The 13,593-nt window shown below is 35.2% G+C and overlaps 1 non-coding gene across 1 annotated transcript; it reads left to right on the top strand.

Moving 5' to 3' along the window:
- The first annotated feature begins 9,991 nt into the window (after positions 1-9,991).
- LOC145065177 (small nucleolar RNA R71) lies at positions 9,992-10,101 on the top strand. Its single transcript, XR_013688324.1, has one exon. It is a non-coding gene; the product is annotated as a small nucleolar RNA R71 (small nucleolar RNA).
- The last annotated feature ends 3,492 nt before the right edge of the window (positions 10,102-13,593 follow it).

The following is a 13,593-nucleotide window of genomic DNA, read 5'->3' as shown; positions in this document are numbered from 1 at the left end:
AATAATCACAAAACACATAATATTCATATAATTTTTCTTTATTACGTCAAATAGGTTACAATTGTTGACCCTAACTATTACTTTGGTTAAGATTATTTATCCTAGATAATATTCTATAAAAAAATCATTTTAATGCATATCTTAACTGACTAGCCCAAATCTGCGGGTATTACAATTAGGTGGGTTGCACATGATCCCACATCGGATTGGAAGGAGAACGAAACATTTCCTTATAAGGGGTGTGGATACCTTCCTTGTCACAATGTGTTTTAAAGCCGTGAGAGTAGTATATCTCATACGAAATCTGCAGTTAAGCGTGCCCGGCGAGAGCAATCCAATGATGGGTGACCCCCTGAGAAGTTTTTGTACCGGCAGCCCAAAGCGGACAATATTGTGATACGTGCCAAATGGGGGATGTTACATAATGTTGAGAATTAACTAGTACAAATGAATAAATAATTATAACATCGCGTACAGTGAAGGTTTGTTTATCGATTTTGGAGAAGTAAGCGATGCAATTAAAGCAAAATGATGTATCGAAACCAGCAATTCTACGTAAAATTATTTAATCAAAAATTGGCTCAGTCTTCAAGAATGGTGCTATGTATAGAAAAGACGCTTTTACCCATGAAACGGGTAGACTTAACAGACAAAAACCAATGGTGTTAGCCAAAATGATCAACCATTAAAAGTTTTTAAACCATAGGGACCGACGTCGATGACCTAAAAAGTTAAGGACTAAATTCGATGTTTTTAGAAACCATATGGACCATTTTTAAAGATCTTTCTATTCAAAAGAACCTCTAGGTCTATAATTTTTAGACTAAATTACAGTCTTGGACCTTGTGGTTTACTAGTTATAACATTTTGGTCCTACTTTTAGAAAAATAACACCACTGGTTCCTATTGAGGGTTTTGGTAACACTGATGGTCCTCAGACTTAACAAGGCTAACCCAATATCTGTTAAATTTTGAAAAATGGCAATATTACCCTTATACCACATAAAAATGTTCTACATGGTTTGATATTGATATTCTCTCTCTCTCTCTCTCTCTCTCGTTTTGTATTTAGATGGATATAATTATAATTTACATTCTTACATGTATACATTTTTTATTTTTAAAAAAGTGTTAAAATCAGAAAGAAACAATTCAATTTGGTTGATCTTTTGCTTGTCGTATTTCTTTCTTTCTAAAAAAAGTCATCACAACATCAAACTCATGAAAAATACATTTCAACAAACTACATTTCCTACTTTTCCTAAAAACATAACTATATGCTCTTTCAAGACCAAAAGGAAAGTGTCACAAAATTTATTTGTGTTTTACATATAAACAAGAGTAAAAGTGCAAAGAACTTTCTAAAAGTCAAAAACTTGTTCTGAAGCAGAAGCTTTGGACTCAATCACTTGCTAAAATGGTCTCATGGAAGTTCCCACTAAGAAACTCTTAGGAGCACAAGTACTAGCTTTGGTTTATGCAAAGGCACCTCATGCCCTGCTCCTTTTGTAACGACCCAAATTTCACATCCAAAAATTTCATTTTTAATTAAACACTTTGCAAAACATTTGTAAATAAAACATTGTCTGATCAAATCATTTCGCATCCATACATCGTGTTTGAAAACCAAAATACGAAATCAATCAAAAGTCAGAGTACAAATCCCAGAACAATCTCGGAAGGTGGAAAAACAGTGTGTGTGTGTATGATGTGTCGCTACCACGCCAGCTCCTTCCCCTTCGAAGAAGAGGTACCTGAAACCAAAACTGAAAATTGTAAGCACGAAGCTTAGTGAGTTCCCCCCCCCCATCGTACCACATACCATACAATCATATAGTATACATACTGCTAGACAATTCTGGGGTGCCCGACCTACCCGGTACGGCTATTCTGGGGTGCCGACCTACCCGTGCGACCATTCTGGGGTGCCGTCCTACGCGTTTCAAGCCATTTTGGGGTGCTGACCTACCCATGTCAAGCTATTCTGGGGTGCTGACCTACCTGTCGGTCCTAACAACCGAACTTGGGGACTATTCCCTTCCTACTACCCCTATCACATATAACATATCATGCCAGCATATAACATATCAGGTAGTAGCAAACCTAGATGATATCACAAAGACAATCATCTAACATACAACTCCTACTGGTGGGCCGACATTGTGGCCGTAGACCCACCGCTATTGGAAGGTAACTCACCTTTAAGTAGGTGTTGATCTGCGCGGGAACTGTTTATCTGCTACCGCTGCTCTGGAAATCCTCTGGCTGCACTTCCCACGAAACACTTAATCAAACATTGCTAACTAACCTTAGGGTAAAATGAGCATCCTACCCCTACCAAGTCAAAGTCAAGGTCAAAGTCAACTTCCAGTTGACCTGACTAGCCGAGTTGGCTCACCAACTCGCCGAGTCCCTATCCCTCCATTTGTCCTTATACCCGACTCTACTCGTCGAGTTAGGCAATGACTCGACGAGTTTTCCTTCTAAATGAACATCGACTGAAACTTCATCCGACTCGCCGAGTTGTATGAACAACTCGTCGAGTTCATCTTCAACTGATAAACAGATCCTGCCCTTGACTCGCCGAGTCGTATGAACAACTCGTCGAGTTCATCTTCATCCATATGAAGATTGCCTTGGACTCGCCGAGTCTGCTCATGCACTCGCCGAGTCCAAGGCTAAAAATGAAAATATTTAAAGAGTTAATCACAAAGAATACGTACCAAAAACCAGGTGCTACACCTTTGACCGATACAAAAGTCAACCCTTTTTACCCTTATGCCCATCCTCTAACCTTTATATTAAGGGAATCTTTCAAGCCAATTCAATATAAATTGAAGTGATTCTGTAGCTACAACACAACAATATACATGTATTTGTATGTTTGTATGTACGAAATTCAACTCCATTCATTTGCCTCATGGAATGAAATATCAGATTCCAATCTAAACATTACTTAAATGTTTGAAGTTATACTAGTATGTACAAAATTCAACTCCATTCATTTGCCTCATGGAATGAAATCTCACATTCAAGATATCTGAAGTGGCCTCTTTTTCCCAGCAAACATAACATTCACCAAGTCATCAAGCTTCAATATATTCTTGGAATCATTTACCAATATTTTGGTGATGGTGGAGTAACAATCAACACCTTTGTATAGCGAGTCAATCTCAATTGCAGTCTGAGTAGTTTTGGATAAAGTCTTTTTTTTTCATTTCCTAAGATGTTCTGAGTCCCTGTTTTTGCTGATAAACGTCTAAAAGATCGAGTCTAGAAGATTTAACTAGGTGGAGACTACCAACATTTCTTAAAAACTATATGGTTTCTTCAATAGGACAGACAATATGCCTTTCTTCTCTCATCTCCTTTCTATGCGTTAACCCTAAAGCCAACTGTATTCCTTGAATTTTATTTTGCTGAACCATATGATGTTCCATCTGCTAATACTTTGCATGTACTATGACTTTGAAGAGATTATTTGGATAACCTTGACAATGCACCTGACCATATTTGGCTTGAATTATAAGCTTTATCCATGTATCAACCTGTTGGGGACACTGGTGTATTTTGTTTAAGATCTAATGTTTGAGACGAATCTGATCACGAGTATTGTTCTTTCTTGCAACATTGGAATATGGTTTTGTAGGTATCTGGCTTTGGGCTAATTGTTTAATAAGAAGTTGTCCAGAGGGTTCCTCTTTAAGTAACATTTGTTGTGGATTCAAATGTTGTGATTGTAAATGTTGTTAGTGATGGTGTTTGGTGGGGTGTCTTTTGACATCCCCATTTTCACGACCCAATAAACATATGAATAACAATCATAACATGCCTTACAACATAATATTATACTATGGCCTATACTTCTTAGAATCTCTCATCAGATCCATACATCACTATCCATGTACCTTCGTACGGCTACATGTGATACATAGAAATTGAGTGGTTCAGGCTTGGGAGAATGGTGAACACATAGGGTTTTCAACCCACATTAATATAACTAATTTGTTTTGATTATATATTTCATATAAAAAATAACTCGATTACCTATTCCCGTTATTCTCACTCCTTGATCCCAACCGATGACCTCAAGGGATCTATCCTAAAGGATCTATATAAGTGAACAATGCTGCCTCAAGGATTCCTTATCAATGTGTGTTAATAAGACAACCATGTGGTGAACAGAGTACTCTCATGAATAGTTCATCCATACCTACAGGTCGTAGTCGTGTCCGTATGTGGTTCTTAACATCTACAGGTCGGAGATCTGCCCATGTACAGTTCAGTAACACCTATAGGTCGTAGACCTGTCCGCGTATGATTTATCAGTGCCAATAGGTCATAGACCTATCCACAAACAATTTATTAACATCTACAGGTTGTAAACCTACCCATGTATGATAGGTTGTCAACCTGCCTGTGTATGGCTTATAAACATCTACAGATTGCAGGTTGTCCAAATTTAACCAGACTTCTCTTGAATAGTCTATGGTCATCATCGAATCCCTACTAGGTGACTACAATGCTAGTACAATAGTACTATAAAAATCATGGCCTCTCATCATTATTTTCATCTATCTTCACCTCCCATTACCCTATATATTATAAGTATAAAAATACATATATGGTTAAATAAAAATTATGTCATATTGTTTCATCTAACACAAAATATCTTAATCACAGATATTAAGCACATATATCATTCAATTATCTAAATACTTCATATTTATGTGTAAGATAAAAGTAACCATGAAATCCCTTGTTAAAAGTAGATGACTGGTGATTTCGGCAACGCTCCGCCTAACACCTTATATTTTCCTTTGATGTGAACTAGGTATGATTATCACTAAGTCTTAGTATTATATTTATTATGACTAGTGATAGTCTAGATTCATCAACAACACCTGTCTATTGATCTATAATTGATAAGGAGTAACTAGGTAAGATCATATCAGAGGTAGGGTCCATTTGGTATACAAAGTATACTGTTTGGAAATCCCACTTTAAACACCTCACTAAATCTAGCCTAGACATCACCCCCGTAAGTAGAACAATAAGTATTTTGATATGGAAACCTACTTTTCTTATCGTGTCTTGAAGATCCCTCAAACTTCATTTTCTCCCGAATTTCAGCTTTTCCAGACCTTTTTCCTTTATTTGGGTGTCCACATTCTTAGCTACCTAAATGTTTGCTTTTAGAGTAGTTGCAAGCTTCACTGTCGGACCAAAATATGTCAGTAGGCCACTAGCAAACTTATTTACATTGGAAAGCTTAGTAGGAACCAGCTAAGGAACCAACTTAATCTTTTCAGTGAAAGCTGCAATAATAATTCTCACGCTGTGAGCTTATAGTTCTTACGTTGTGAGCTCTATTACAATGCCCCAATTTCGGAAGCTTCCAATCGCAAGTGATCGCAGTCGATAACCCTTTCGCAGTGAACACTAGTTCACATCTGATCCTTTCGCCATAATTCTACTTTCACATCTAATCCTCCTATATCCAATCACATCAGATTTCACTTTCACATCCAGTCGCATCGACTTTCACTTTGGTTTTGACATCCTCTCGTTTGGTCGCAACGACACTCATATATGATCGCCTCCATTCACATAGATTTTTTGTTCACAGCGACTCGTGGCTAGTTACACCCAATCATACGTTCCCATAGGATGGCTACGATCTCTTCTCTATTTTCAGGTTCAATCCTCTAAATTCCAACTATTGTTCAGTTTTGACCCTTTTCTTCAAGAATGTTCTTTTTGGATGCAAAATATAATTAAAATCAATTAGTACCAAATATGTTTGCATTTAACCAAATTATAGCTTAAAATGTATTAAAATAATGCATAAAACTGTGTATAAATATGACAATATCAAAATACCTCACACTTGCCTTTTGATTGCCCTCAAGCAAAACTTATCTTTTAATACATCACATATAACCATGTCCACCAATATTACACAAGTCAATCCAAATTGAACCCACTAATTATGCCTTACTTCAATGCATATCTTTGTGTCAAAATCCTAATTACCTCCCAGCTCTAAATACTTATGATCCTCATAAACGATTTCCATTTATTTTGAACAACATTCATTTTATGCATCCCTCTGAATCCATCCCCAAAAATTTTTCTTAACCTTGAAATATTTTTGGTTAACCTCCCAAGCATACATATGGAAAAATAATATAGAAAGAAAAATTACAATAAAAGTAACTTTGTCTTTTGGCAATTTTTGCCTTATTCTTGAACTTTATTCAACTTGAGTCTTCAATATTTGGAACTTTTTGAATATTTATTCATAATATTTCTTGATATTCGTAGCTTTGGAGACTCTTATTCACTCAAACTTTTTCAACTTTTTTTCTTTTCCACAACTCACTTTTTTTTCTCTCAAAACTAGAAATCCTAAAAAGAAAAACACATGTTTAAGCAATGGAACTTAGCTTCAACCCTTATTGGTTAAAGATATTAGTCTAATGTGCAATGACTAAATAAACTCTACTGAATAATTTCTGGTACAATGTGCTAAACTTTTTATGTCCCTCAAACTAAACATGTTTGCGTTTTTATTCCACAATTTCACTGAGATTGTGAAGCCACAAATACACTATAACATATTTTGCTCAACGAAATCTGAGGGTTCTCATCGAATCATCCCACATAATAATAGAAAACTTACCCATATGCAATAATATCAAAATTTTAGAATTACTAGATTTATTAGACTATTTTTGCAAGCCTATTAATTTTCAAAATTTTCTAGCATTTTTCTAGTTAATTATTCTTATGCTTGATATGCTTTTTTGACCCCTACTCCACACTTATTTCATACAATTCCATCATTGTATGCTATGAATGCAATAAAAGGAATAGACTCTCCTGGAGTAGTAGTGGCGATATCGAATTCTGATTGTTGTGGGAAAGCTCGAACATCTTGAATATGTTATTGGAACCGGACTTTTGCTTCCACTCGTGAATGTGCCGAATAAAATGTAAACCAAAGACTTGTATCTTCAAAAAGTGTGGTACATAAAATCTTCAAAGTAATGCATCGTAGTGTGGGAAAGCATACGCCACGTTTTATATCTGATACCTCACGTCGTGAGAATAGAAATTCATGACGTGAGTCTGGAAAAAATGACTTCTGAATCGTGATTATATCAAGCCCATGATGTGAAGGATAAATCTCACGTCGTGAGAACTAGACCTTGGCAGATTGCAGTTCTTCTTTAAATTCTTTATGGTGGAAACCTCTATTTCCCTCTTAAGTCATTAAGACTTATTTTAAGACCCATATTTTTTTGTAACTCTCTCTCTTTTCTTATCTAATCGCACACAATTGTCACCCTACACTTATTAAAAAGTGTGGTCTTCAGTTTTAAAACTCTAACTCTCTCGGCTCTCTTTTTTCTCTTAATATTATAATAATTTTGCAAATACGAACAAACATTTGGTTGCAAGAAAACACACCAACATTCGGTTACATCACTTCAAATAATCAAAATAAAAATAAAAACACACCAAAAATAAATAAGAAATATAAACTAAAAACTAAAAAAAATAAAAGGATAATAAGTCATTCATCATCTCTGTCTCCATGCGCTCCACTCGACCCGACCCCAAAGTCGCGGGATGCCCAAATTTATTCCCAAGATAGAATATATGGCGCTTGTGGTGGCATGTTGGGTTGGCACTCAATCTCAAAAATGCATATAAATTCCATTGGTTGCTTGGTTTTGATAATGTATGACACCTAGAATGTTATCCAAATAATACCCAACCCGATTTTAGAAAGGGTCGGTGGGTACACCTCCAACGGGCATGTCCTGGAATTGTTGTGGTTGACTTTTCTCTCCTCGTCCTCTCACATTTCGGCATCCTTGTGGCCTCGACTATTCTTCGAGTTGCTGAAGTGACACTACTTCATCGTTGACTGGGATTCCCCAATGTGTTCTAATATTCACTATGACACTCATCGACTCCAAAAAAACTCAACGTAAGATCATTTCCCTCAATACACGTCATTGTACGAGTCACCCGTGGAACAAACATACCATAGGATCTTGCCAATCGGGTGACAAAGTGACCACCCGCTATTGGACTTCCAACTCTTGAACTGACTGCCTTCCCCCCCCCCCCCCAGGTATTATGCAATAAAATAGGGGATATTAGAGCAAACTTCTTGCATGATTATACTCCATATGAAAAATAAATTGAGACTTGTGACCTTATCTCCATGTTTTTATGGTTAATGGAAAATATCACTAGGCGGTGAATTAGGCGATGGATGGGAGACTGGATTTGGCTCTCTTGAGATACCCCCGAATGATATTCTCCATTAGCGATAGTTGACCAAAAACATACCCATTTACCTCGGCATAATAGTCGCTTGCAGCCGCCCTAAAAATATATCAAAAATAGGAGACATCGCTTCGTGTTGCTCATATAATCCCATTCTCCAAGATAATTCGGCCAAACTACAATCTCAATATTCTCCACCAAGATGGAATACTAAAGCACTTGCATATTGAGGATCCACTATATTCGCTTTAAAGGAAACCGTTGAGAAAAATCAACACACAACTCTTTGAAAACCGGTTCTTTGATCGAGAATAAATTCTTCCATCCGTAGCATGTAAAAGAAACCCCATTTTCTACAAACACCTTTGTGAGGTACAACTGTAACCTCTATAAAATCCCGATCTCATTAAGTTTGGCCTAGTCAATAGTTGGTGAAATGGCAAATTCCCATTTATAAAGCCGTCCCAGTTTGTTTGTGTAATTATTCAAGATATCTCGTGGAAGATCATCCAGAAACTCATAAAAGGGATGAAAGCTCGATACATCTCCTTGAGGCTATTGAGGTACTTTTCGGACCCATTACACCTTCAAAATAAACAACAAACCAAACCCAAACCAAACACCACGACAGTCAATACTAAACAGAAAACGAGTATGTTGTTAACTCAATTCTCATGTCGTGAGTATTATAGTTGATGTCGTGAGCTAGGTTCGGCGATGGCTTTAACATCGAGCAAAAATCAGGAAAAATCGCACCCAAATATCACTAAAGTCTTGCTTAAGCAGTGATTCTAAGACCAAAAATCAAACATGCACCAACAATTTCGGAAGAAATCAGACCAATTTCGACATATGCAACCTAAGAACAAACCCTTGACTCTAAATGTTCAAAATCAGCAAAATAAAAAGTTTTTAAACAAGTATCGCATACCTTAGTTAAAGTTGGAACACAAAATCTAGAAGGAAAATGCTAAGTTTAGCCGCAAAAGTCAAGTCGGGACGAGGAGATGATTTTCGTTGAACTCAAGCTGTAAGTGGTAGTAATAAGTTAGTCAAATGGTTATGTTTGGGAAATAAAAAGTATATGGTTCCCTCCGAAACTCACATCGTGAGTTTTTTACCCTCATGTCATGAGTTCTAAAAAGTTGAAAAAAAAAGGTCATTCTTTTATTCCCCACTCTACAGGTTCTTAATTCCACATCGTGGTTCTGATTAATTGCAAACACCATTCAATTTTTCTTTTAAAATTTTTCACCACTCATAAATTGAATCCCACACTTGATTTTTATTTTAAATAGAAGATGACTAAGATGACTATCCTAAAAATCAAATAAAAGAAGTGCATAACTAACTAAAAGAAAGGAAATGAAAATGCAAATCGAGTTCGTGTTGCTACCCGAGAAGTGCTTCTTTTTGAGGAGTTGTGAGTCGGACTCCTTCCCGCTCTACGTTGCGTTAGTTGAAAGCAGAATCTCCCTATTATCCTTTTCTTTCTTCCACCTCCTCTTGTAAGCTTGAACTCGTCTTATGTACACTTTCTTTGAATTTTCTTTCTTCGTTTGGTGGTCGCAAGCTTCATGCTTTCTTTTAACTCCTTGGGATTTATCTTCATTTTTTAATGGTGTCTAGATCTTTCTTTGTTATTGTGCCTTGCGAATCAAGGAGTTTCCTTGTTGTAACATTCACCCCATCTGTTGAGGACAATTTCTCAAAAGGCCTTTGTATCTTTCCCAAGCTTCGTATATGGATTCTCCGTCTTCTTGTTGAGAATTAGCAAATCTTTTTCTTGAGTTTGACAATTTTTGAAGGAGGAATAAATTTCTAGATAAACGCTTCATGAAGGTTTTTCCAGGTTCTTATAATTCTAGGTGTGAAAGACTTCAGCCAAATTTTTGCATCTCTAGTAAGGGTTACTGGAAGCATCCTTAGTAAAAGTGCATCTCTTGTAACATTTGGAACATTGAAATAATTAGCAATGTCCAAGACTTCATCAATATGTTTGAATGCATCTTCGTACTATTTCCCGTAAAATGGTATGTCTTTTAGCATCGAAAGGATATGTCCTTTTACCTCAAAACCCGTTGCAGCTGAAATTTATGGTGGAACTTAACCTAGACCGTTGTCGTTTCGCAATCTCTTCTTGTACTCCTCCATTGTCACGGTCGTAATGTCTGCCATTTTTTGTTCCCTTGCTTTTTATTTCTTCTCATGAATCTTCCTTATTTTTGGCTCGTACCCGGTTCCATTCTTACCTAAAGTCTTCTCAAAGAGCTTGAATGTGTCAAATTGGAAAGTGCTACTTGACTTGTCGACCTTCTTGTCCTTCTTTTTTGTGGAAAGCTGAATTTGGATTTTTAAGTGGTGGAATTATTGGAGTTATGGATCCTTGGGTCATAAATCACTATGATAAAAAAACAAAAACGCGTAAAAACAAACTAGAAAGAAAATAATTGAAAAAATAAAAAGTACCGAACTCACATCGTGAGAACTGTATAATCAGAAAAATAACTTTTGTAGAAAATTAACTTGTTGTGGTTTTTACCCTACAAAAATGATCAATTAACCTAAATCAATTAAATTAAAAACTAAAATAGTCGTTCTTCGGCAACGACGCCAAAAAACATGATATGTAATAAGTATACCTATCAACTTTTAATTTTATAAACCTAACTACTTATCTACTAATACACCTATATGTAGTGTACCTAGCCAGTTTATAGTATAGTAAAATAAGTAGGATATTGAATATAGGGAACATGATTTAGCTAATAAAATAATTACTAAAAATTAATCTAAAAACAATAACTAAAAAGGGGGGTTTTTTTATCTGATTTTGCAGGTTCAGATTAACTTAACTAATTGCTTAACTAAAAACTAATCAAACTCTCAACTAAGAATGATTGTAATCAAGATTATGAGAACACTTCCGTTTAGCTATGAATCCCCCTTTTTCCTATGGATAGTTTTTGAATATGGATTTAGGGGGTGTTTGGCAAAAAAAACTTATTGCTTATTAGCTTATTAGCTTATAAGTTAATAAGTAAGTGTAGGGTAAGTTATGAAAAATATGACTTATTAGAGGTTCCCCACCGGAATAAGTTATTTTCATCCAAACACTTTTTTAACTTATAGTGGTGTGGAACCTAATAAGTTGTTTTAAAAAGCTTAGCCAAACACCCCCTTATTCAGTTGTTTACTGATCATATCATATCATATCATATCATACTATATTATAAAGGAAACAGTTTTCCTTTCACTACATTCATTTTAAACTCCCATGTATTTTTCCTTTCACCACATTCATTTGAAACTCCCATGACTTTTCAGTTTCTTTCTAATAATAATTATAATTTGGTTAATAAGGTTAGATAAATATCAAACCTAGAGTGTAATCATATATACACTAAATTTCAATAGTAAAATAATTATTTACTTCTATTTCTTAAGTTATTTTTTTTAACTTTTAACATATTATACCTAATTTATTAGTTTTAATATATTGTTGGATATAAACCATTATTATTTTAAAGCGACAACTTTTGAACAATTTGTAAAAAATACTTAAATTATAAATTTAAATATAATATTATAGGATCAACTTAAATATAAAATGGTCGTTCAACTAGACCTAACTTGATCCTATATAATATTATAGGATCAACTTAAATATAAAATGGTCGTTCATTATTATTTTAATGATCATAAACTAACACACAATTATGTTCAAATTATGTTCTCTAACACAGCTAAAGTTGTTACCTTTATTACTCAATGTAAGATCTGGTTAATCCTACCTCTAGCAATTTAATGATCATAAACTAACAAATAATAAAGTTCATGCAATTAAAATGGTCGTTCAACTAGACCTAACTTGAACTAAAGCAACAAATATTAGAACTTTAACATGCTAGGTTATGATAATCAAACACAAGCTCAAACCAACTTTATAAAATCCATGAAAAGCTAGAAACTAACACATAGTATTAAGGTTCATCTACTCTAAACGAAAGCCTAATGATTTAGCTACTCATGGTAGAAAATAAACACATAAACATTATAGAATTCAAACTAGACATGATAAATCTAATGCAAACCAAATGTGTAGTGTGAATTCTTGCTTTGATTCTTCAAATATTCAATCTCCAATTGAATTCTTCTTCAAAGGGATTATTTTCCTAGGTCTCTAGCTTTTGAAAATCGACTATAATTTCCAGAATATCAATCCAACCTCCTTAAAATCGAATATGTAAAGGGGCATTTACAGTTTCCTTATAACACATCTCACGTCATAATAATTAGGGTCTCATGTTGTGAGATCAATATAATTTGTGTTTGACAAGGAAACTTGCATTCCACGTTGTTAGCTTCTAAAATAATCATGCTCACGTCGAGAGCTTATAGATCTTAATTCGTGATCCCTATTACAACGCCCCCATTTGGAAGTTTCCAATCACAACTGAAAGCAATTTATAGCCCTTTCGCAGTGAAAACTCGTTCGCATCTGATCCTTTCGCAACGACTCTCACTTTCACATCCAATCACACTGGCTTTCATTTTCGCATCAAGTCACATTGACTTTCACTTTGGTTCAGATCTCCTCTCGTTTGGTCGCAACGACGCTTGTATAGGATCGCATCCATTCACATTGACTTTCCATTCCTAACGACTCGTGGCTAATCGCATCCAATCATACGTTCGCACAGGATGGATACGATTTCTTTTCTATTTTTCAGCTTCAGTCCTCTAAATTCTAACTTTTGTTCAGTTTTGCCCTTTTCTTCAAGAATGTCCTTTTTTGCTGCAAAATGTACTTAAACTCAATAAGTACCAAATATCTTTACATTTAACCAAATTAGAGCTTAAAGTGTAAAATAATATCTAAAAATGTGTATAAATATGGCAATATCACATGTAAGCATGAATATGAAAATTATGTGTGCACACGTTCTGAAAATGAAGTCGTACATTGACAAGTTGGAAAGGATGGGTGTCGTATTTCCAAAGGAGCAAGCCAATGATTTGGTTCTTCTTTCTCTTTCTAAGTCATATGGTCAGTTTGTTAAAAACTTTCACATGAGGAATCTCGATGTAACCCTAATTGATTTGACCTATATGTTGATGGTTTTTGAAGCGTAAATTCTTAAGAACACAACTAAAGCAGAATTGCTTATAGGGTCTAATTCCAAGAATTACATGGAAATTGACAATGGTAACATTAGTGATCTAGAAAATATTTCTCTTCCCACTCGAAAGGGATCAACCAAGGTCAAAGTGTTTGATCGTATG

This window comes from Lactuca serriola, chromosome 7 (assembly GCF_051521515.1).
Source record: "Lactuca serriola cultivar US96UC23 chromosome 7, Lser_US96UC23_V15, whole genome shotgun sequence".
Lineage (NCBI taxonomy): Eukaryota > Viridiplantae > Streptophyta > Magnoliopsida > Asterales > Asteraceae > Lactuca > Lactuca serriola.
The sequence above is the reverse complement of the archived record's forward strand: the minus strand, read 5'-3'. Positions and strand labels throughout refer to the sequence as shown.